Here is a 23,760-nt window from a genome sequence, read left to right on the forward strand (position 1 = left end):
TGACACCACTCCCCATATATACAGCCACACCCCCTGAGCATGACATCACTGATATAATGACGAGACCACACCCCATATATACAGCCACACCCCCTGAGCATGACACCACTCCCCATATATACAGCCACACCCCCTGAGCATGACATCACTGATATGACGAGACCACACCCCATATATACAGCCACACCCACTGAGCATGACATGAGACCACACCCCTTATATACAGCCACACCCCCTGAGGATGACATCACTGATATGACATGAGACCACACCCCTTATACACAGTCCCGCCCTCTGAGGATGACATCACTGATATAATGACATGAGACCACACCCCTTATATACAGCCCCGCCCCCCGGTGATCACACAGAAGCGCTCAGCAATGAAGATCCGTCATAGAAAGTACAGGAGAGGACACAGCCTCATCAGAGGAACACCTGCCCTACCACCCCAGAGACGGCTGATAACAGGGAGTAATAGCTGGTCACCTGTCCTATAGCCGCCTCCTCCATACTGGCTGATAACAGGGAGTAATAGCTGGGGGCCCGGCAGCGCCTCCCTCTCAGCCTCCCCTCTCCATCACGGAAGTTCTCGGTCGGACCCTCGCAGCGGCCCCGGGGGACTCTGGGTAATCTGCACCACCCAAAAATAAAGCTCGGGGCCGGAGCCCCCGCAGCAGAGAAAGGGTTAACAAGAAGCCGGAGAAGTTTAGGAAGAGGCAGCGGGGACAGGAAAGGGTTAACAGCGGCCGCATCCAGCGCAGGGCGTGTCCTCCGGAGCGCGGGGGGTTAATGCTACTCACTGCGGTGCTACTGCTGCTGTGTCCCTCCGCTGCTGAGCGCGGCCCCGGATACAGCGCGGACTCCCCGAGTATATATATACACAGGGAGGAATCCCGGTAGAGGCTAGATCGGAGTTGATTTTTTGAGGTGGGAGGAGTGATTTCATGAAATCATGATGTCACCGGAAAAGGCGGGGCTTTCTCAGTGCCGTGCAGATCTGTGGGCGGGAAGCGGCAGTGCTCGGGCTTCTCTGTGCAGAGCGGAGGATCCTGACCCTGAGGTGGAGAAGAGTCAGCGTTTCCTCATTAGTTATAGCTCTGGGGTCTCAGCCTGGATGTTGGGGGCACAGAGCAGTGTCTCCTGTCTGTGTTGGGGGCTGCAGCTCGTGTATGTCTCAGGCTTCAATAAGGTAAGTGTCTTATGGGGGGTTACACGGAGCAGGGGATGATACTGTACGTTTGGGGGGGGCTCGCACTGGCCGGGGGGATGACGCTGTACGTTTGGGGGGGCTTGCACTGGCCGGGGTGTGACGCTGCACGTTTGGGGGGGATCGCACTGGTCGGGGGGATGACGCTGTACGTTTGGGGGGGCTCGCACTGGCCGGGGGGATGACGCTGTACGTTTGGGGGGGGCTTGCACTGGCCGGGGTGCGACGCTGCACGTTTGGGGGGCATCGCACTGGCCGGGGGGATGACGCTGTACGTTTGGGGGGGCTCGCACTGGCCGGGGGGATGACGCTGTACGTTTGGGGGGGCTCGCACTGGCCGCGGTGCGACGCTGCACGTTTGGGGGGGCTCGCACTGGCCGCGGTGCGACGCTGCACGTTTGGGGGGGATCGCACTGGCCGGGGTGCGACGCTGCACGTTTGGGGGGGATGGCACTGGCCGGGGGGCGACGCTGCACGTTTGGGGTGGCTCGCACTGGCCGGTGGGCGACGCTGTACGTTTGGGGGGGGCTCGCACTGGCCGGGGGGCAACGCTGCACGTTTGGGGGGGCTCGCACTGGCCGCGGTGCGACGCTGCACGTTTGGGGGGGCTCGCACTGGCCGCGGTGCGATGCTGCACGTTTGGGGGGATGGCACTGGCCGGGTTGGTGACGCTGCACGTTTGGTGGGGCTCGCACTGGCCGGGGGGCGACGCTGCACGTTTGGTGGGGCTCGCACTGGCCGGGGGGCGACGCTGCACGTTTGGGGGGATGGCACTGGCCGGGTTGGTGACGCTGCACGTTTGGTGGGGCTCGCACTGGCCGCGGTGCGCTGCTGCACGTTTGGGGGGCTCGCACTGGCCAGGGGGGGAGGCTGCATGTTTGGGGGGGCTCGCACTGGCCAGGGGGTGAGGCTGCATGTTTGGTGGGCTCGCACTGGCCAGGGGGTGAGGCTGCATGTTTGGGGGGGCTCGCACTGGCCGGGGGGGCAACGCTGTACGTTTGGGGGTGCTCGCACTAGCCGGGGGGGCGACGCTGCACGTTTGGGGTGGCTCGCACTGGCCGGGGGGCGATGCTGCACGTTTGGGGGGCTCGCACTGGCCAGGGGGGGAGGCTGCATGTTTGGGGGGCTCGCACTGGCCAGGGGGTGAGGCTGCATGTTTGGTGGGCTCGCACTGCCCAGGGGGTGAGGCTGCATGTTTGGGGGTGCTCGCACTAGCCGGGGGGGCAACGCTGTACGTTTGGGGGTGCTCGCACTAGCCGGGGGGGCGACGCTGCACGTTTGGGGTGGCTCGCACTGGCCGGGGGGCGATGCTGCACGTTTGGGGGGGGCTCGCACTGGCCGGGGGGATGATGCTGTACGTTTGGGGGGGCTCGCACTAGCCGGGGGGCGACGCTGCATGTTTGGGGGGGCTCGCACTGGCCGGGGGGCGACGCTGCACGTTTGGGGGGGCTCGCACTGGCCGGGGGGATGACGCTGTACATTTGGGGAGGCTCGCACTGGCCGGGGGGATGATGCTGCACGTTTGGGGAGGCTCGCACTGGCCGGGGGGATGATGCTGCACGTTTGGGGGGGCTCGCACTGGCCGGGGGGGGACGCTGCACGTTTGGGGGGGCTCGCACTGGCCAGGGGGCGACGCTGCACGTTTGGGGGGGCTCGCACTGGCCGCGGTGCGACGCGACGCTGCATGTTTGGGGGGATGGCACTGGCCGGGTTGGTGACTCTTCACGTTTGGGGGGGCTCGCACTGGCCGGGGGGGCGACGCTGCACGTTTGGGGGGGGCTCGCACTGGCCGCGGTGCGACGCTGCACGTTTGGGGGGGGCTCGCACTGGCCGCGGTGCGACGCTGCACGTTTGGGGGGGCTCGCACTGGCCGCGGTGCGACGCTGCACGTTTGGGGGGGCTCGCACTGGCCGCGGTGCGACGCTGCACGTTTGGGGGGATGGCACTGGCCGGGTTGGTGACGCTGCACGTTTGGGGGGGCTCGCACTGGCCGCGGTGCGACGCTGCACGTTTTGGGGGGGCTCGCACTGGCCGCGGTGCGACGCTGCACGTTTGGGGGGGCTCGCACTGGCCGGTGGGCGACGCTGTACGTTTGGGGGGGGGGGCTCGCACTGGCCGGGGGGTGACGCTGCACGTTTGTGGGGATGGCACTGGCTGGGTTGGTGACGCTGCACGTTTGGGGGGGCTCGAACTGGCCGGGGGGCAACGCTGCAAGTTTGGGGGGGCTCGCACTGGCTGGGTTGGTGACGCTGCACGTTTGGGGGGCTCGCACTGGCCAGGGGGGGAGGCTGCATGTTTGGGGGGCTCGCACTGGCCAGGGGGTTAGGCTGCATGTTTGGGGGGCTCGCACTGGCCAGGGGGTGAGGCTGCATGTTTGGGGGGGGCTCGCACTGGCCGGGGGGATACGCTGCAAGTTTGGGGGTGCTCTCACTAGCCGGGGGGCAACGCTGTACGTTTGGGGGGGCTCGCACTGGCCGCAGTGCGACGCTGCACGTTTGGGGGGGCTCGCACTGGCCGCGGTGCGACGCTGCACGTTTGGGGGGATGGCACTGGCCGGGGGCGACGCTGCACGTTTGGGGTGGCTCGCACTGGCCGAAGGGCGACGCTGCACGTTTGGGGGGGCTCGCACTGGCCGGGGTGCGACGCTGCACGTTTGGGGGGGGGATGGCACTGGCCGGGGGGCGACGCTGCACGTTTGGGGGGGCTCGCACTGGCCGCGGTGCGACGCTGCACGTTTGGGGGGATGGCACTGGCCGGGTTGGTGACGCTGCACGTTTGGGGGGGCTCGCACTGGCCGGGGGGCGACGCTGCACGTTTGGGGGGGCTCGCACTGGCCGGGGTGCGACGCTGCACGTTTGGGGGTGCTCGCACTGGCCGGGGTGCGACGCTGCACGTTTGGGGGGGATGGCACTGGCCGGGGGGCGACGCTGCAAGTTTGGGGTGGCTCGCACTGGCCGGGGGGCGACGCTGCACGTTTGGGGGGGCTCACACTGGCCGGGGGGATGATGCTGTACGTTTGGGGGGGCTCGCATTGGCCGCGGTGCGACGCTGCACGTTTGGGGGGGCTCGCACTGGCCGGGGTGCGACGCTGCATGTTTGGGGGGGGCTCGCACTGGCCGGGGGTCGACGCCGCACGTTTGGGGGGGCTCGCACTGGCCGGGGGGCGACGCTGCACGTTTGGGGGGGCTCACACTGGCCGGGGGGATGATGCTGTACGTTTGGGGGGGCTCGCACTGGCCGGGGGGATGACGCTGTACGTTTGGGGGGGCTCGCACTGGCCGGGGTGCGACGCTGCACGTTTGGGGGTGGCTCGCACTGGCCGGGGGGCGACGCTGCACGTTTGGGGGGGCTCGCACTGGCCGGGGGTATGACGCTGTACGTTTGGGGGGGCTCGCACTGGCCGGGGGGCGACGCTGCACGTTTGGGGGGGCTCGCACTGGCCGGGGGGATGACGCTCTACATTTGGGGGGGCTCGCACTGGCCGGGGAGTTGACGCTGTACGTTTGGGGGGCTTGCAGGGGGCGACACATGTTTGGGGGGCTCGCACTGGCCAGGGGGTTACGCTGCATGTTTGGGGGGCTCGCAGTGGCCAGGGGGCGACGCTTCACGTTTGGGGGGGCTGGCACTGGGCAGGGGGCTACGCTGCACGTTTGGGGGGGCTGGCAGGGGGCGACGCTGCACGTTTGGGGGGGGCTGGCACTGGGCAGGGGGCGACGCTGCACGCTTGGGGGGGCTCGCACTGGCCGGGGGGCGACGTTGCACGTTTGCGGGGCTCGCAGTGGCCAGGGGGTGACGCTGCATGTTTGGGGGGCTCGCAGTGGCCGGGGGGATGACGCTGTACGTTTGGGGGGGCTCGCACTGGCCGGGGGGGCGACGCTGCATGTTTGGGGGGGCTCGCACTGGCCGGGGGGATGACGCTGTACATTTGGGGAGGCTCGCACTGGCCGGGGGGATGATGCTGTACGTTTGGGGGGGGCTCGCACTGGCCGGGGAGATGACGCTGTACGTTTGGGGGGCTTGCAGGGGGCGACACATGTTTGGGGGGCTCGCACTGGCCAAGGGCTTACGCTGCATGTTTGGGGGGCTCGCAGTGGCCAGGGGGGTGACGCTTCACGTTTGTGGGGGCTGGCACTGGGCAGGGGGCGACGCTGCACGTTTGGGGGGGCTGGCAGGGGGCGACGCTGCACGTTTGGGGGGGCTGGCACTGGGCAGGGGGCGACGCTGCACGCTTGGGGGGGCTCGCAGTGGCCGGGGGGCGACGTTGCACGTTTGCGGAGCTCGCAGTGGCCAGGGGGTGACGCTGCATGTTTGGGGGGCTCGCAGTGGCCAGGGGGCGACGCTTCACGTTTGGGGGGGGGGGGGGGCTGGCACTGGGCAGGGGGCGACGCTTCACGTTTGGGGGGGCTGGCACTGGGCAGGGGGCGACGCTGCACGTTTGGGGGGCTGGCAGGGGGCGACGCTGCACGTTTGGGGGGGCTGGCACTGGGCAGGGGGCGACGTTGCACGTTTGCGGGGCTCGCAGTGGCCAGGGGGGTGACGCTGCATGTTTGGGGGGCTCGCAGTGGCCAGGGGGTGACGCTGCACGTTTAAGGGGCTCGCAGTGGCCAGGGGGTGACGCTGCACGTTTGGGGGGCTCGCAGTGGCCAGGGGGTGACGCTGCACGTTTGGGGGGCTCGCAGTGGCCAGGGGGTGACGCTGCATGTTTGGGGGGCTCGCAGTGGCTAGGGGGTGACGCTGCATGTTTGGGGGAATCGCAGTGGCCAGGGGGTGACGCTGCATGTTTAAGGGGGGGGCTCGCGGAGGGCGACGCTGCACGTTTGGGGGGTTCTCGCTGGGCAGTGGTGCGTGTTGTTGTGGGCTCTCGTGGGGCAGTGGTGCTTGTTGTTGTGCGCTCTCGCGGGGCATTGATGCGTGTTGTTGTGCGCTCTCGCGGGGCATTGGTGCGTGTTGTTGTGCGCTCTCGCGGGGCATTGGTGCGTGTTGTTGTGCGCTCTCGCGGGGCAGTGGTGCGTGTTGTGGGGGCTCTCGCGGGGCAGTGGTGCGTGTTGTGGGGGCTCTCGCGGGGCCTCTCTCCCAGCGAGCCCCCCCGACGTGCAGCCTCTCTCTCCCTGCGAGCCCCCCCGACGTGCAGCCTCTCTCTCCCTGCGAGCCCCCCCGACGTGCAGCCTCTCTCTCCCTGCGAGCCCCCCCGACGTGCAGCCTCTCTCTCCCTGCGAGCCCCCCCGACGTGCAGCCTCTCTCTCCCTGCGAGCCCCCCCGACGTGCAGCCTCTCTCTCCCTGCGAGCCCCCCCGACGTGCAGCCTCTCTCTCCCTGCGAGCCCCCCCGACGTGCAGCCTCTCTCTCCCTGCGAGCCCCCCCGACGTGCAGCCTCTCTCACCCTGCGAGCCCCCCCGACGTGCAGCCTCTCTCTCCCTGCGAGCCCCCCCGACGTGCAGCCTCTCTCTCCCTGCGAGCCCCTCCCCGACGTGCAGTCTCTCTCTTGGGGGCGCACTGGGCAGGGGGTGACGCTGCACGTTTGGTGGGGGCAAAGGGGGGCCCTGTGTGTGGGGCCGTGTGTGTGTGTGTGTGGGGCCGTGTGTGTGTGTGGGGCCGTGTGTGTGTGTGTGGGGCCGTGTGTGTGTGTGTGGGGCCGTGTGTGTGTGTGTGGGGCCGTGTGTGTGTGTGTGGGGCCGTGTGTGTGTGTGTGGGGGCCGTGTGTGTGTGTGTGGGGCCGTGTGTGTGTGTGTGGGGCCGTGTGTGTGTGTGTGGGGCCGTGTGTGTGTGTGTGGGGCCGTGTGTGTGTGTGTGGGGCCGTGTGTGTGTGTGTGGGGCCGTGTGTGTGTGTGTGTGGGGCCGTGTGTGTGTGTGGGGCCGTGTGTGTGTGTGGGGCCGTGTGTGTGTGTGTGTGGGGCCGTGTGTGTGTGTGTGTGGGGCCGTGTGTGTGTGTGTGTGGGGCCGTGTGTGTGTGTGTGTGGGGCCGTGTGTGTGTGTGGGGCCGTGTGTGTGTGTGTGTGTGTGGGGGCCGTGTGTGTGTGTGGGGCCGTGTGTGTGTCGTGTGTGTGTGGGGCCGTGTGTGTGTGTGTGTGTGTGTGGGGCCGTGTGTGTGTGTGTGTGTGGGGGGCCGTGTGTGTGTGTGTGTGTGGGGGGCCGTGTGTGTGTGTGTGGGGCCGTGTGTGTGTGTGGGGCCGTGTGTGTGTGTGGGGCCGTGTGTGTGTGTGGGGCCGTGTGTGTGGGGCCGTGTGTGTGTGTGGGGCCGTGTGTGTGTGTGGGCCGTGTGTGTGTGTGGGGCCGTGTGTGTGTGTGGGGCCGTGTGTGTGTGGGGCCGTGTGTGTGTGTGGGGCCGTGTGTGTGTGTGGGGCCGTGTGTGTGTGTGGGGCCGTGTGTGTGTGTGGGGCCGTGTGTGTGTGTGGGGCCGTGTGTGTGTGTGGGGCCGTGTGTGTGTGTGGGGCCGTGTGTGTGTGTGGGGCCGTGTGTGTGTGTGGGGCCGTGTGTGTGTGTGGGGCCGTGTGTGTGTGTGGGGCCGTGTGTGTGTGTGTGGGGCCGTGTGTGTGTGTGTGGGGCCGGTGTGTGTGTGTGGGGCCGTGTGTGTGTGTGGGGCCGTGTGTGTGTGTGCCGTGTGTGTGTGTGTGGGGCCGTGTGTGTGTGTGGGGCCGTGTGTGTGTGTGGGGCCGAGTGCTGTGTGTGTGTGGGGCCGTGTGTGTGTGTGGGGCCGTGTGTGCTGTGTGGTGGCGTGTGTGTGTGTGGGGCCCGTGTGTGTGTGTGGGCCGTGTGTGTGTGTGGGGCCGTGTGTGTGTGTGGGGCCGTGTGTGTGTGTGGGGCCGTGTGTGTGGGGCCGTGTGTGTGGGGCCGTGTGTGTGGGGCCGTGTGTGTGTGGGGCCGTGTGTGTGGGGCCGTGTGTGTGTGTGTGTGGGGCCGTGTGTGTGTGTGTGTGGGGCCGTGTGTGTGTGTGTGTGGGGCCGTGTGTGTGGGGCCGTGTGTGTGTGGGGCCGTGTGTGTGTGGGGCCGTGTGTGTGTGTGTGGGGCCGTGTGTGTGTGTGTGTGTGTGGGGCCGTGTGTGTGTGTGCTGTGTGTGGGGCCGTGTGTGTGTGTGTGTGTGTGGGGCCGTGTGTGTGTGTGTGGGGCCGTGTGTGTGTGTGTGGGGCCGTGTGTGTGTGTGTGGGGCCGTGTGTGTGGGGCCGTGTGTGTGTGTGTGGGGCCGTGTGTGTGTGTGTGTGTGGGGCCGTGTGTGTGTGTGTGTGGTGTGGGGCCGTGTGTGTGTGTGTGTGTGGGGCCGTGTGTGTGGGTGTGTGTGTGGCCGTGTGTGTGTGGCCGTGTGTGTGTGGCCGTGTGTGTGTGGCCGTGTGTGTGTGTGGCCGTGTGTGTGTGGCCGTGTGTGTGTGGGCCGTGTGTGTGTGTGTGGCCGTGTGTGTGTGTGGCCGTGTGTGTGTGTGTGTGTGTGGGGCCGTGTGTGTGTGGGGCCGTGTGTGTGTGTGTGTGGGGCCGTGTGTGTGTGTGTGTGGGGCCGTGTGTGTGTGTGTGTGGGGCCGTGTGTGTGTGTGTGTGTGGGGCCGTGTGTGTGTGTGTGTGTGTGGGGCCGTGTGTGTGTGTGTGTGTGTGTGGGGCCGTGTGTGTGTGTGTGTGGGGCCGTGTGTGTGTGTGTGTGGGGCCGTGTGTGTGTGTGTGTGGGGCCGTGTGTGTGTGTGTGTGTGGTGGGGCCGTGTGTGTGTGTGTGTGGGTGGGGCCGTGTGTGTGTGTGTGTGTGGGGCCGTGTGTGTGTGTGGGGCCGTGTGTGTGTGTGTGGGGCCGTGTGTGTGTGTGTGTGGGTGGGGCCGTGTGTGTGTGTGTGTGGGTGGGGCCGTGTGTGTGTGTGTGTGGGTGGGGCCGTGTGTGTGTGTGTGGGGCCGTGTGTGTGTGTGTGGGGCCGTGTGTGTGTGTGTGTGTGTGGGGCCGTGTGTGTGTGTGTGTGGGGCCGTGTGTGTGTGTGTGTGGGGCCGTGTGTGTGTGTGTGTGTGGGGCCGTGTGTGTGTGTGTGTGTGTGGGGCCGTGTGTGTGTGTGTGTGTGTGGGGCCGTGTGTGTGTGTGTGTGTGGGGCCGTGTGTGTGTGTGTGTGTGTGGCCGTGTGTGTGTGTGTGTGTGTGGGGCCGTGTGTGTGTGTGTGTGTGTGGGGCCGTGTGTGTGTGTGTGTGTGTGGGGCCGTGTGTGTGTGTGTGGGGCCGTGTGTGTGTGTGTGTGTGGGGCCGTGTGTGTGTGTGTGTGTGTGTGGGGGCCGTGTGTGTGTGTGTGTGTGGGGCCGTGTGTGTGTGTGTGTGGGGCCGTGTGTGTGTGTGTGGGGCCGTGTGTGTGTGTGTGTGTGTGTGTGTGCCGTGTGTGTGTGTGTGTGTGTGTGGGGCCGTGTGTGTGTGTGTGGGGCCGTGTGTGTGTTGGGGCCGTGTGTGTGTGTGTGTGGGGCCGTGTGTGTGTGTGTGTGCTGTGTGTGTGTGTGTGGGGCCGTGTGTGTGTGTGTGTGTGTGTGTGTGTGTGTGTGTGTGTGTGGGGCCGTGTGTGTGTGTGTGGCCGTGTGTGTGTGTGTGTGGGGCCGTGTGTGTGTGTGTGTGTGTGTGGGGCCGTGTGTGTGTGTGTGTGTGGGGCCGTGTGTGTGTGTGTGTGGGGCCGTGTGTGTGTGTGTGTGTGTGGGGCCGTGTGTGTGTGTGTGTGTGTGTGGGGCCGTGTGTGTGTGTGTGTGTGGGGCCGTGTGTGTGTGTGTGTGTGGCGTGTGTGTGTGTGTGTGGGGCCGTGTGTGTGTGTGTGTGTGTGTGTGTGTGTGTGGGGCCGTGTGTGTGTGTGTGTGTGTGTGTGTGGGGCCGTGTGTGTGTGTGTGTGTGTGTGTGTGTGTGTGGGGCCGTGTGTGTGTGTGTGTGTGTGTGTGTGTGGGGCCGTGTGTGTGTGTGTGTGTGTGTGTGTGTGTGGGGCCGTGTGTGTGTGTGGGGCCGTGTGTGTGTGTGTGTGTGTGTGGTGCCGTGGGGCCGTGTGTGTGTGTGTGTGTGTGTGTGTGGGGCCGTGTGTGTGTGTGTGTGTGTGTGTGTGTGGGGCCGTGTGTGTGTGTGTGTGTGGGGCCGTGTGTGTGTGTGTGTGTGTGTGTGGGGCCGTGTGTGTGTGTGTGTGTGTGTGTGTGTGTGTGTGTGTGGGGCCGTGTGTGTGTGTGTGTGTGTGTGTGTGGGGCCGTGTGTGTGTGTGTGTGTGTGTGTGGGGCCGTGTGTGTGTGTGTGTGTGTGGGGCCGTGTGTGTGTGTGGGGGCCGTGTGTGTGTGTGTGTGTGTGGTGCCGTGGGGCCGTGTGTGTGTGTGTGTGTGGGGCCGTGTGTGTGTGTGTGGGGCCGTGTGTGTGTGTGTGGGGCCGTGTGTGTGTGTGTGGGGCCGTGTGTGTGTGTGTGGGGCCGTGTGTGTGTGTGTGGGGCCGTGTGTGTGTGTGTGTGTGGGGCCGTGTGTGTGTGTGTGTGTGGGGCCGTGTGTGTGTGTGTGTGGGGCCGTGTGTGTGTGTGTGTGTGTGGGGCCGTGTGTGTGTGTGTGTGTGTGGCCGTGTGTGTGTGTGGGGCCGTGTGTGTGTGTGTGTGTGGGGCCGTGTGTGTGTGTGGGGCCGTGTGTGTGTGTGTGTGTGTGGTGCCGTGGGGCCGTGTGTGTGTGTGTGTGTGGGGCCGTGTGTGTGTGTGTGTGTGGGGCCGTGTGTGTGTGTGTGGGGCCGTGTGTGTGTGTGTGTGTGTGTGGGGCCGTGTGTGTGTGTGTGTGGGGCCGTGTGTGTGTGTGTGTGGGGCCGTGTGTGTGTGTGTGTGTGGGGCCGTGTGTGTGTGTGTGTGTGTGTGGGGCCGTGTGTGTGTGTGTGTGGGGCCGTGTGTGTGTGTGTGTGTGTGTGTGGGGGCCGTGTGTGTGTGTGTGTGTGTGTGTGTGGGGCCGTGTGTGTGTGTGTGTGTGTGTGTGTGTGTGGGGCCGTGTGTGTGTGTGTGTGTGTGTGTGGGGCCGTGTGTGTGTGTGTGTGTGTGTGTGTGTGTGGGGCCGTGTGTGTGTGTGTGTGTGTGTGTGGGGCCGTGTGTGTGTGTGTGTGTGTGGGGCCGTGTGTGTGTGTGTGTGTGTGTGTGTGGGGCCGTGTGTGTGTGTGTGTGTGTGTGGCCGTGTGTGTGTGGGGCCGTGTGTGTGTGTGTGTGTGTGGCCGTGTGTGTGTGGGGCCGTGTGTGTGTGTGGGGCCGTGTGTGTGTGTGGGGCCGTGTGTGTGTGGGGCCGTGTGTGTGTGTGTGTGTGTGTGGGGCCGTGTGTGTGTGTGTGTGTGTGTGTGTGTGTGTGTGTGCCGTGTGTGTGTGTGTGTGTGTGTGTGTGTGGGCCCGTGTGTGTGTGTGGGGCCGTGTGTGTGTGTGGGGCCGTGTGTGTGTGTGTGTGTGTGGGGCCGTGTGTGTGTGTGTGTGTGTGGGGCCGTGTGTGTGTGTGTGTGTGTGTGGGGCCGTGTGTGTGTGTGTGTGTGTGTGGGGCCGTGTGTGTGTGTGTGTGTGTGGGGCCGTGTGTGTGTGTGTGTGTGTGTGTGTGTGTGTGTGGGGCCGTGTGTGTGTGTGTGTGGGGCCGTGTGTGTGTGTGTGTGTGTGGGGCCGTGTGTGTGTGTGTGTGGGGCCGTGTGTGTGTGTGTGTGTGTGGGGCCGTGTGTGTGTGTGTGTGGGGCCGTGTGTGTGTGTGGCCGTGTGTGTGTGTGGCCGTGTGTGGGGCCGTGTGTGTGTGTGTGTGTGTGGGGCCGTGTGTGTGTGTGTGTGTGTGTGTGTGTGGGGCCGTGTGTGTGTGTGTGTGTGTGTGTGTGTGGGGCCGTGTGTGTGTGTGTGTGTGTGGGGCCGTGTGTGTGTGTGTGTGTGTGGGGCCGTGTGTGTGTGTGTGTGTGTGTGTGGGGCCGTGTGTGTGTGTGTGTGTGGGGCCGTGTGTGTGTGTGTTTGGCCGTGTGTGTGTGTTTGGCCGTGTGTGTGTTGGGTGGGGCTCGCAGGGAGAGAGGCTGCACGTTGGGTGGGGGGGAGCTTGCAGGGGGAAAGAGGCTGCACGTTGGGGGGGGAGAGCTTGCAGGGGGAAAGAGGCTGCACGTTGGGGGGGAGCTTGCAGGGGGAAAGAGGCTGCACGTTGGGGGGGGGAACTTGCAGGGGGAAAGAGGCTGCACGTTGGGGGAGGGGGGAGCTTGCAGGGGGAAAGAGGCTGCACGTTGGGGGGGGGGAACTTGCAGGGGGAAAGAGGCTGCACGTTGGGGGAGGGGGGAGCTTGCAGGGGGAGAGAGGCTGCACGTTGGGGGGGGAGCTTGCAGGGGGAAAGAGGCTGCACGTTGGGGGGGGGGAGCTTGCAGGGGGAAAGAGGCTGCACGTTGGGGGGGGAGCTTGCAGGGGGAAAGAGGCTGCACGTTGGGGGGGAGCTTGCAGGGGGAAAGAGGCTGCACGTTGGGGGGGGGAGCTTGCAGGGGGAGAGAGGCTGCACGTTGGGGGGGGAGCTTGCAGGGGGAGAGAGGCTGCACGTTGGGGGGGGGAGCTTGCAGGGGGAGAGAGGCTGCACGTTGGGGGGGGGGAGCTTGCAGGGGGAGAGAGGCTGCACGTTGGGGGTGGAGCTTGCAGGGGGAGAGAGGCTGCACGTGGGGGCCGAGCTTGCAGGGGGAGAGAGGCTGCACGTGGGGGGCTCGTGCTGGGCAGGGGGCCGTGTTGCACTTTGTGGAAGGTGTGCTATTAATCTTCTCCCTTTGTTTTTCTAACACAGTTTGTGACTACTGGCATCTGGGTGTAATTGCCCCCCCGTCGTCCCACCTTAGAGACTGAGAGAACAGTGTGGTCTAATGCACATCACACCTCCTGTGTCCTCCAATGTATTCAACAAGAGGATTTTTATGGTAAATGGAGAAATACAATTTTTACACCTAAAACGCACGGGACTCCGATACAAAAGATTTTTTTTCTTTCATTGTTGCCAATGTCCAACATGGCTTTATTCTACGTATTAATTTGTAAAGTTGATTGTTACAGTGTATATTTGTATCCCCGACCTACTGTCTCCCCCTCCCTAATTACCCTGTAGACTGTGAGCCTCCGAAGGCAGGGTCCGCTCCCCTCTGTACCCGTCTGTCAGTGTTATATATTTGTATCCCCGACCTTCTGTCTCCTCCCCATTACCCTGTAGACTGTAGCCCCTGAGGGCAGGGTCCGCTCCCCTCTGTACCCGTCTGTGAGGATTGGTTTATTCACTGTAATTTATATCTGTATGTTGGGTGTAACCCATTCCCATGTACAGCATGGAATAAATGTTCTCTATAAAAATAAAACTGTATAAATATATTTCTCCTTTTTTTTTTTTTTTTTAAATTGATATACTTATTTTAATAAAACTGTTCTAGAAGTTTGGGCTGAATGTTCATTTCTATAATGATAAAGCTCTGTGTGACATTAGTGAGCAGTCACAGTGTTGTAGGTAGTTTCCAAAACATCTCAGTCCTCACATGTAGACCCACAGTAAACTGATCAGATCTCGCTGACCATTTATTTTCTGTCTTTAGCAGCGCCTGATCCTCTTATGCCCCCCATTTATTAGGCCCCAGTCCTGTTTCACCGTGTTTCCCTCCTTTGGTGGCAACATAACTCCATGAGGCTCACAACGCCTGATTCCGGTCATATGGGGCGAAACGTTTTTTTTTTTTTCTTTAAATTTAAAGGGACGTAAGTTGCTTTTTGCTGAGCGTCTGAAGCTGTTGCCACCACTGTTCCATAGGACGGGCTCTGGCAGAGGTGACACTACATATTTTACAGAGGGGTAACAATACTTCTTAGAAATTTTGAGAAGTATTTTTAGCCGCTGAGGAGAACATCATAATTTGCAGCAACTCAAAATGATAGTACATACAGTAGATGGGTATCTATAAGGCCCCTTTCAGATGTCCGTGTTTAAACAGGTGCAAGCCACACGTACCAGTATGGTTGTCCGTGTGGTACCGGTAAAAAAAAAAAGTAAGATACTGAAATGAATGTTTTGGGTTTTTTTTTTGTTTAATGTGGAAAGCCTGAAAAATTAAAGATATAGGAAGATAAATAGAGCTTATAGAATAGTGTTCTAGAGATAGTTAGCTTGACCAGCATTTTTACACCATTTTTATTTTTTAATTTAAAAAAAAAAGTGGGGTCCCCCCAACTTTCATATCCAGCACAGGAACAGCAGCAGCTGTAGGCTGAAATCCTCAGCTCTTTGCAGTACCTTGGCTGGTTATGAAAAATAGAGGGGATCCCACGCTTATTTTTTACATTTTTTAGATTAAAAAAAATTACGTGTGGTCCCCTCTATTTTTACTAAAAAAACAGCCATGGTACAGTAGACAACTGGGGGATGATATTCTTAGGGTGGAAAGGGCCATGGTTATTTGGCCCTTTCCAGCCTAACAATAGCAGCCCACAGACGCCCGAGAAGTGGCACATCAATTAGATGCAGCAATTGTGGTGCTGGACCTGGCTCTTCCCATTGCTTTGGTGCAATGGCAAACTGGGTAATATTTGTAGGGTTGATGCCAGCTCCAGCATACACCCCTACTACTAATCCAGTAGATGAAAGGAGAATAAAAAACTTTATTTGAACAAAAAACCTTCGACTCAGACCTCATTCACCAATTTATTTGATTTTTATAAATAAAAAACAGTTCTACCGTAATCTATGGTGAGGTCCCACGACATTCCCCAAAAGCAAACCTGGAAAGACATAAAAGAGAAAATCATTCAATAAATAAAGACAAAAGACATCCTCTTTTCCAATTTATTTCTCTATCAAAGCCCTAATCCTGGTCTGCCGAAAGCCAATTGGGGGCGGTTACATCAATCCTATACTGCTGTCACACTCAATGGAGAACCGGACATTCCTCATTGGTTGTGAGAGTACACACACACACACACACACACACACACACACACACACACACACACACACACACACACACACACACACACTCACTCTCTCTGCTGTGGATGCTTCTGTTTGATGACCTTCATCTCATAAGGTGAGCTCAGGTTATTCAGGTCAGCAGTATGTGTGCGGGCGCGGCAGTGATGTCACAGGTTAATCAGAGTTCACAATGAACTCAGATGACATCCTGATGACACCCGCGCTACTGTGGGTGTCGCGGCAGTAACGTCATGGGTTCATCGGAGTTCTCAATAAACTTTGAAGAACCCGTGAAGTCACTGTCGCTACACCCGCGGTGGCGTAGGCGTTGTCAGGATATCAGAGTTCCTTGGATACTCACCTGTCCCCAGCGATGCTGTCCCTGGCACTGATGTCTATGGTGCTGCTGCTTCCAGGTCCTCCGTTGAGTGCATATTCATTGAGTATAATGAGCGGGGATCGGAAGCAAGTGACAGCAGGGCTGGAGACAAGTAAGTATAAAAATTCATTTTATTTCAGAGACACGTGTTTTCTCTGGTTCTTGTCACACGGATCACATCAGTGTGACACCCGTGCTGCCTGAGAAAAAAAAAACAATGTCTGCGTGCAGGGAAATGTGGGGCAACACGGTCCATGTAAAAACATGCATGTGTGAGGAACACTATAGAATATCATGAGTACGTGTGACATCCGTGTTAAAAATGGATGTCACACATACCTGAAACATATGGATAAAAATTCCCCGTTTTCCCAATCGGTGCGGGTTCCAGTGATCGGACACTGATCAGCAGGTGATCACCTGGCCCATGGATAGGTGATAACTTGTTTTCACTAAACAATCCCTTTAAGGCGTGTAAACATTTCCTGCAATCATTTGGCCGACAGCTCTCTCTTGACTATCACATACAGGAGTGCTCGGCCAAATGTTCTTGTGTTCTCTCTCTGAGAGCTGATGTCGCCTCCTCTGGGGGTGGATTATCTTTCAAGAGATCAAAAGCATCAACAAGTGGAATTCAAACACGCCGGTTCCTTCCCTCCCTTTAAGCTGGGTTCACACTAAGCGACAGCGACAACGACGTCGCTGTTACGTCACCATTTTCTGTGACGTAACAGCGACCTTGTAAGTCGCTGTTATGATCGCTGCTTAGCTGCCAAACACAGCAGCGATCATAACGTCGCTGTGCTACATGTGCAGAGAGCAGGGAGCCGCGCTTAGCGCTGGCTCCTTGCTCTCCTAGGTACAGTACACATCGGGTTAATTAACCCAATGTGTACTGCAGCTACATGTCACAGTGCAGAGAGCAGGGAGCCGCGCACACTGCTTAGCGCTGGCTCCTTGCTCTCCTTGCTACAGTATACATCGGGTTAATTACCCGATGCGTACTGCAGCCACATGTGCACAGAGCAGGAGCCGGCACTGGCAGCAAGGGCGGAGGCTGGTAACGAAGGTAAATATCGGGTAACCAGGGAAAGGTCTTCCCTTGGTTACCCGATGTTTACGCTGGTTACAGCTTAACGCAGCTGCCAGACGCCGGCTCCTGCTCCCTGCTCGCTTCATTTCGTCGCTCTCTCGCTGTCACACACAGCGATGTGTGTGTCACAGCGGGAGAGTGACGACCAAAAAATTAAGCTGGACATTCAGCAACGACCGGCGACCTCACAGCAGGGGCCAGGTCGTTGCTGGATGTCACACACAGCGACAGCGACTGGACGTCGCTGCAACGTCACAGAAAATGGTGACGTAGCAGCGACCTCGTTGTCGCTGTGTGTGACACCAGCTTTACATCCATTCTCGAGGTAAGTCAGATAGCCCCCATACACATCATATTGTTGTCTGATCCGGGCAATTTTAGCCCTATGTTTATGGGAGCTTTCATGTAATCTGTATAAGGGCTTATTCACACATCTATGAACGTCAGTACAATCTCTGAACACAATGCATGGACTGGCTGAGGCCGTCCTTATAGACAGTGCTGTGAGCTCAGAAATCATGAGCCTCAGTGCAGCAACTCCGCTCTAGTCACCTCTAGTGAGATAGAATGGAGTTACTGTACAGGGGACGCTCCTTACAGACAGTGCTGTGAGCTCAGAAATTATGAACCTCAGTGCAGCAACTCCGATCTAGTCACCTCTAGTGAGATAGAATGGAGTTACTGTACAGGGGACGTTCCTTACAGACAGTGCTGTGAGCTCAGAAATCATGAGCCTCAGTGCAGCAACTCCGATCTAGTCACCTCTAGTGAGATAGAATGGAGTTACTGTACAGGGGACGTTCCTTACAGACAGTGCTGTGAGATCAGAAATCATGAACCTCAGTGCAGCAACTCCGCTCTAGTCACCTCTAGTGAGATAGAATGGAGTTACTGTACAGGGGACGCTCCTTACAGACAGTGCTGTGAGATCAGAAATCATGAACCTCACTGCAGCAACTCCGCTCTAGTCACCTCTAGTGAGATAGAATGGAGTTACTGTACAGGGGACGTTCCTTACAGACAGTGCTGTGAGCTCAGAAATCATGAACCTCAGTGCAGCAACTCTGATCTAGTCACCTCTAGTGAGATAGAATAGAGTTACTGTACAGGGACGTTCCTTATAGACAGTGCTGTGAGCTCAGAAATCATGAACCTCAGTGCAGCAACTCCGCTCTACTCACCTCTAGTGAGATAGAATGGAGTTACTGTACAGGGGACGTTCCTTACAGACAGTGCTGTGAGATCAGAAATCATGAGCCTCACTGCAGCAACTCCGCTCTAGTCACCTCTAGTGAGATAGAATGGAGTTACTGTACAGGGGATGTTCCTTACAGACAGTGCTGTGAGCTCAGAAATCATGAACCTCAGTGCAGCAACTCCGCTCTAGTCACCTCTAGTGAGATAGAATGGAGTTACTGTACAGGGGACGTTCCTTACAGACAGTGCTGTGAGATCAGAAATCATGAACCTCAGTGCAGCAACTCCGCTCTAGTCACCTCTAGTGAGATAGAATGGAGTTACTGTACAGGGGACGCTCCTTACAGACAGTGCTGTGAGATCAGAAATCATGAACCTCACTGCAGCAACTCCGCTCTAGTCACCTCTAGTGAGATAGAATGGAGTTACTGTACAGGGGACGTTCCTTACAGACAGTGCTGTGAGATCAGAAATCATGAACCTCACTGCAGCAACTCCGCTCTAGTCACCTCTAGTGAGATAGAATGGAGTTACTGTACAGGGGACGTTCCTTACAGACAGTGCTGTGAGATCAGAAATCATGAACCTCAGTGCAGCAACTCCGCTCTAGTCACCTCTAGTGAGATAGAATGGAGTTACTGTACAGGGGACGTTCCTTACAGACAGTGCTGTGAGCTCAGAAATCATGAACCTCAGTGCAGCAACTCCGCTCTAGTCACCTCTAGTGAGATAGAATGGAGTTACTGTACAGGGGACGTTCCTTACAGACAGTGCTGTGAGATCAGAAATCATGAACCTTAGTGCAACAACTGTGATCTAGTCATCTCTGTGCTGGGCAGTGTTGTAACTAGAATTTGATGGGCCCCAATGCAAAATTAGGACCTGCCCCCCTCAACACAGATACACTGGGTACAGGATAATGACACAGACACTCGGGGCATGGGATAATGACGCTGACACTCAGGGTGCGGGATAATGAAGTTAACACTTGGCTCTTTCCCTCAGCACTCAGGTTTCCCATGATCTGAAATCCCTCTTTCTATCATCATCCAGCTTTCCTATGTTCTGATATCCATCTTGTCCTCAGCACCCAGCTTCCCTAGGCTCTGCTATACATCTTTCCCTCAGCACCCAGCTTTCCCATATCATAGCATCGTAAAGCTGGGTGCTGCGGGTAAGAGCCTCTTTCCATCAGCACAAAACGTTCCCATCCCAAGCTTATGTCTTTGTCCCCCCTCGTATATATAGTTCTCCAAATACTATAATGGCCCCCACATAGCCTTCCATATAGCATATTGGGTCCCACGTAACCCTTCATTTTACTAGAATGCGCCCCATAGTCCTCCTTGTATTATAATGCATTTCCCATAGTCCTCTATGTATAAGGTAACTCTTATAGCCCTCCAATTATTATACTACAACTCCCATAGTCCTCCATGTATTATAATTCACTCCATAGTCCTCCATATATTATACTGCACCCCATAGTCCTCCATATATTATAATGCACCCCCATAGTCCTCCATGTTTTATAATGCACCCCCATAGTCCATGGATAAGGTAGCCCTCATAGGCCTTCATATATTATAATGCAGCCCCCATAGTCATGCATGTATTATAATGCACCCCACAGCTCACCATGTATTATAATGCAGACCTCATAGGCCTCCATGTATAATAATGCAGCCCCCATAATCCTCCATATATTATAATAGTAGCTGTCATATACCGTCCCCCAGGCCCACCCACCCAGTTCCTTGACCACTTTTCAGCCTGGCTGCCGCACTTCATGTCCTCAGAATTACCAACCCTCATCCTAGGAGACTTTAACATACCCATGACCAGCCCCTCCTCCCCATCTGCATCCCAGCTTCTATCTCTCACCACCTCCCTTGGCCTCTCACAGCTCTCATCTTCTGAGACACATGAAGATGGTAACACTCTTGACCTGGTCTTTATCCGCCTCTGCTCAATCTCTGACTTTGACAACTCACCTCTTCCCCTCTCTGACCACAACATCCTCTCCTTCAAGCTCACAAACCCTCGTCCACCCCAGTACACTCCCACCTATCACACATTCAGAAACCTACAGGCCATTGACTTTCAGACCCTTACAGACTCTTTACACTCATCACTGTCCCCTATCTCCTCACTTTCCTGTCCTGATCTGGCTGTAAACCATTACAATGACACACTCAGAAATACCCTAGACCAAGTAGCACCCCTCACCCTCAGAACCTCCAAACACAGAGTAAAACAGCCTTGGCTCACTTCCCAAACTCGATTTCTCCAGTGATGCTCTAGGAGTGCCAAACGCATATGGAGGAAAACCCGCACACCAGAAAACTTCATCCACAACAAGTTCATCTTAAGGACCTACAACTCTTCCCTTCACCTCGCCAAACAGACCTACTTCACCACCCTTATTTCATCACTATCCAACAATCCAAAAAAGCTCTTTGACACCTTTCACTCCCTCCTCAGTCCCAAAGTACATACCCCCATCACAGACCTTCATGCTGATGACCTGGCCTCATATTTCACAGATAAAATAGAAAACATCCGCCAGGAGATCAGCTCCCAGCTACCAAGCGTTGTGAATCCCATCCCTCCATATATCCCATCAAGCTCACTTTCCACATTTGACCCAGTCACAGAGGAGGAAGTCTCCAGGCTCCTCTCTTCTTCTCATCCTACCACTTGCCCTACTGATCCCTTTCCCTCACACCTACTCTGGTTGTCACCACTCACCTAACTAAAATCTTCAATCTCTCTCTCTCTTCGGGTATCTTCCCCTCCTCCCTCAAACACTCTATTATTACTCCATTATTAAAAAAAACCTTCACTTGATCCGTCCTGCACAAGCAACTACAGACCAGTCTCCAATCTCTCCTTCATCTTCAAACTCTTGGAGCGCCTGGTCTACTCTCGCCTCACCCGCTACCTGTCCTCTCACTCTCCTCTAGATCCTTTACAGTCTGGCTTCCGCCCTTTACACTCAACAGAAACTGCCCTTGTCAAAGTGACCACTGACCAATCACCTATTGACTGCAAAACATAATGGTGACCACTCTCTGCTTATCCTTCTTGACCTCTCTGCCGCCTTCGACACTGTTGACCACCATCTCCTTCTCTCTATGCTCCATTCTATCGGCCTAAAGGACACTGTGCTCTCGTGGTTCTCTAACTATCTTTCTCGCCGTTCATTCAATGTATCATTTGCTGGCTCCACATCTTCTCCTCTTCCTCTCACTGTTGGGGTCCCTCAAGGTTCAGTCCTCGGCCCTCTTCTTTTCTCCCTCTACACTGCCCCAATTGGAATGACCATCAGCAGATTTGGTTTTCAGTACCATCTTTATGCTGATGACACACAGCTATACACCTCATCCCCTGAGCTCACCCCCGCTGTACTACAGAACAGAAGTGACTGCCTGACTGCAGTTTGCAATGTCATGTCTGCTCTCTATCTCAAACTTAACCTTTCCAAAACTGCCCGCTCCTGCCGCTTGCACCTCAAGAACATCTCTAGAATCCGCCCCTTTCTCACAATGGAAATGACAAAAACACTCACCGTGGCCCTGATCCACTCTCGCCTTGACTACTGTAACTCTCTATTAATTGGTCTCCCCCTAACTAGACTCTCTCCTCTACAGTCCATCCTTAATGCAGCAGCTAGGGTCATCTATCTGGCTAATCGCTACTCGGATGCCTCTGCTCTGTGCCAGTCATTGCACTGGCTGCCCATATATCACAGGATCCAATTCAAACTGCTTGTTCTCACCCACAAAGCTCTCCACAGTACAGCACCCCCTACATCTCCACCCTCCTCTCTGTCTATCACCACAAAGCTCTCCACAGTGCGGCACCCCCCTACATCTCCACCCTCCTCTCTGTCTGTCTCTGTCTCACCCCACCCGTTCTCTACGCTCTGAAAACGACTTTCGACTAACATCAACACTAATCCGAACCTCCCACTCCCGGATCCAAGACTTCTTCCGAGCTGCACCAATCCTCTGGAACGCTCTACCCCAAGAAGTTATAATGAATCATAACTTACTCTGCTTCAGACGCTCCCTAAAAACGCATCTTTTTAGGGCGGCCTATCACACTCCCCAATCTAATCCAATTCACACAGTGCCTCTACAACTTCTCACAACATAACCTCACGTCAAACTCCATGCCACCCAAATGCATCTCAAGATTCAGGCCCACTGGTCCAGGAAGCCATTATCTATCCCCCATTTTCTTGAAATTGCTGGATTGTCATTGTAAATAAGCACTTGTACCTTGCCCCCCCCACCCCACCCATATCTCATTGTAGATTGTAAGCTCTCACGAGCAGGGTTGTCTTTTTTTTCCCCTCTAAATATTGCATTTTCTATTACTGTTATTACTGTTACTTGTTTGTATATGATCCTCCTGAATTGTAAAGCGCTGCGGAATATGTTGGCGCTATAGAAATAAAGATTATTATTATTATTATTAATATTATTAATACAGCTCACATAGTACTCCATGTATTACTGTATAATGCACTCCCCATAGTCATTCATGTATTATAATGTAGCCCTCAAAGTCCTCTGTATATTATACTGAACCCCATTGTCCTACATATACTGCACCCCATAGCCATCTATGTAAAATTCACCCCATAGTACTCCATATATTATACTGCACCACATAGTTCTCCATGTATTATACTGCACACCATAGTACTACATACAGTTAGGTCCAGAAATATTTGGACAGTGACACAATTTTCGCGAGTTGGGCTCTGCATGCCACCACATTGGATTTGAAATGAAACCTCTACAACAGAATTCAAGTGCAGATTGTAACGTTTAATTTGAAGATTTGAACAAAAATATCTGATAGAAATTGTAGGAATTGTACACATTTCTTTACAAACACTCCACATTTTAGGAGGTCAAAAGTAATTGGACAAATAAACCAAACCCAAACAAAATATTTTTAATTTCAATATTTTGTTGCGAATCCTTTGGAGGCAATCACTGCCTTAAGTCTGGAACCCATGGACATCACCAAACGCTGGGTTTCCTCCTTCTTAATGCTTTGCCAGGCCTTTACAGCCGCAGCCTTCAGGTCTTGCTTGTTTGTGGGTCTTTCCGTCTTAAGTCTGGATTTGAGCAAGTGAAATGCATGCTCAATTGGGTTAAGATCTGGTGATTGACTTGGCCATTGCAGAATGTTCCACTTTTTTGCACTCATGAACTCCTGGGTAGCTTTGGCTGTATGCTTGGGGTCATTGTCCATCTGTACTACGAAGCGCTGTCCGATCAACTTTGCGGCATTTGGCTGAATCTGGGCTGAAAGTATATCCCGGTACACTTCAGAATTCATCCGGCTACTCTTGTCTGCTGTTATGTCATCAATAAACACAAGTGACCCAGTGCCATTGAAAGCCATGCATGCCCATGCCATCACGTTGCCTCCACCATGTTTTACAGAGGATGTGGTGTGCCTTGGATCATGTGCCGTTCCCTTTCTTCTCCAAACTTTTTTCTTCCCATCATTCTGGTACAGGTTGATCTTTGTCTCATCTGTCCATAGAATACTTTTCCACAACTGAGCTGGCTTCATGAGGTGTTTTTCAGCAAATTTAACTCTGGCCTGTCTATTTTTGGAATTGATGAATGGTTTCCATCTAGATGTGAACCCTTTGTATTTACTTTCATGGAGTCTTCTCTTTACTGTTGACTTAGAGACAGATACACCTACTTCACTGAGAGTGTTCTGGACTTCAGTTGATGTTGTGAACGGGTTCTTTTTCACCAAAGAAAGTATGCGGCGATCATCCACCACTGTTGTCATCCGTGGATGCCCAGGCCTTTTTGAGTTCCCAAGCTTACCAGTCAATTCCTTTTTTCTCAGAATGTACCCGACTGTTGATTTTGCTACTCCAAGCATGTCTGCTATCTCTCTGATGGATTTTTTCTTTTTTTTTCAGCCTCAGGATGTTCTGCTTCACCTCAATTGAGAGTTCCTTAGACCGCATGTTGTCTGGTCACA

General features: G+C 56.8%; 1 protein-coding gene and 1 long non-coding RNA gene across 2 annotated transcripts in view; one reads left to right on the forward strand and one right to left on the reverse strand.

Moving 5' to 3' along the window:
- Positions 1–949, reverse strand: part of CAPN11 (calpain 11) — a 30,808-nt gene extending 29,859 nt beyond the window's left edge. The window contains exon 1 of the mRNA XM_075338964.1: positions 804–949. The gene's annotated coding sequence lies outside the window, so the exon portion shown is untranslated. The remainder of the gene's footprint in view (positions 1–803) is intronic.
- On the forward strand, positions 361–13,537 carry LOC142295870 (uncharacterized). The gene is made up of 2 exons (XR_012751558.1): positions 361–1,192; positions 12,905–13,537. It is a non-coding gene; the product is annotated as an uncharacterized LOC142295870 (long non-coding RNA).
- Positions 13,538–23,760: the final 10,223 nt, after the last annotated feature.

This window comes from Anomaloglossus baeobatrachus, chromosome 3 (genome assembly GCF_048569485.1).
Source record: "Anomaloglossus baeobatrachus isolate aAnoBae1 chromosome 3, aAnoBae1.hap1, whole genome shotgun sequence".
Lineage (NCBI taxonomy): Eukaryota > Metazoa > Chordata > Amphibia > Anura > Aromobatidae > Anomaloglossus > Anomaloglossus baeobatrachus.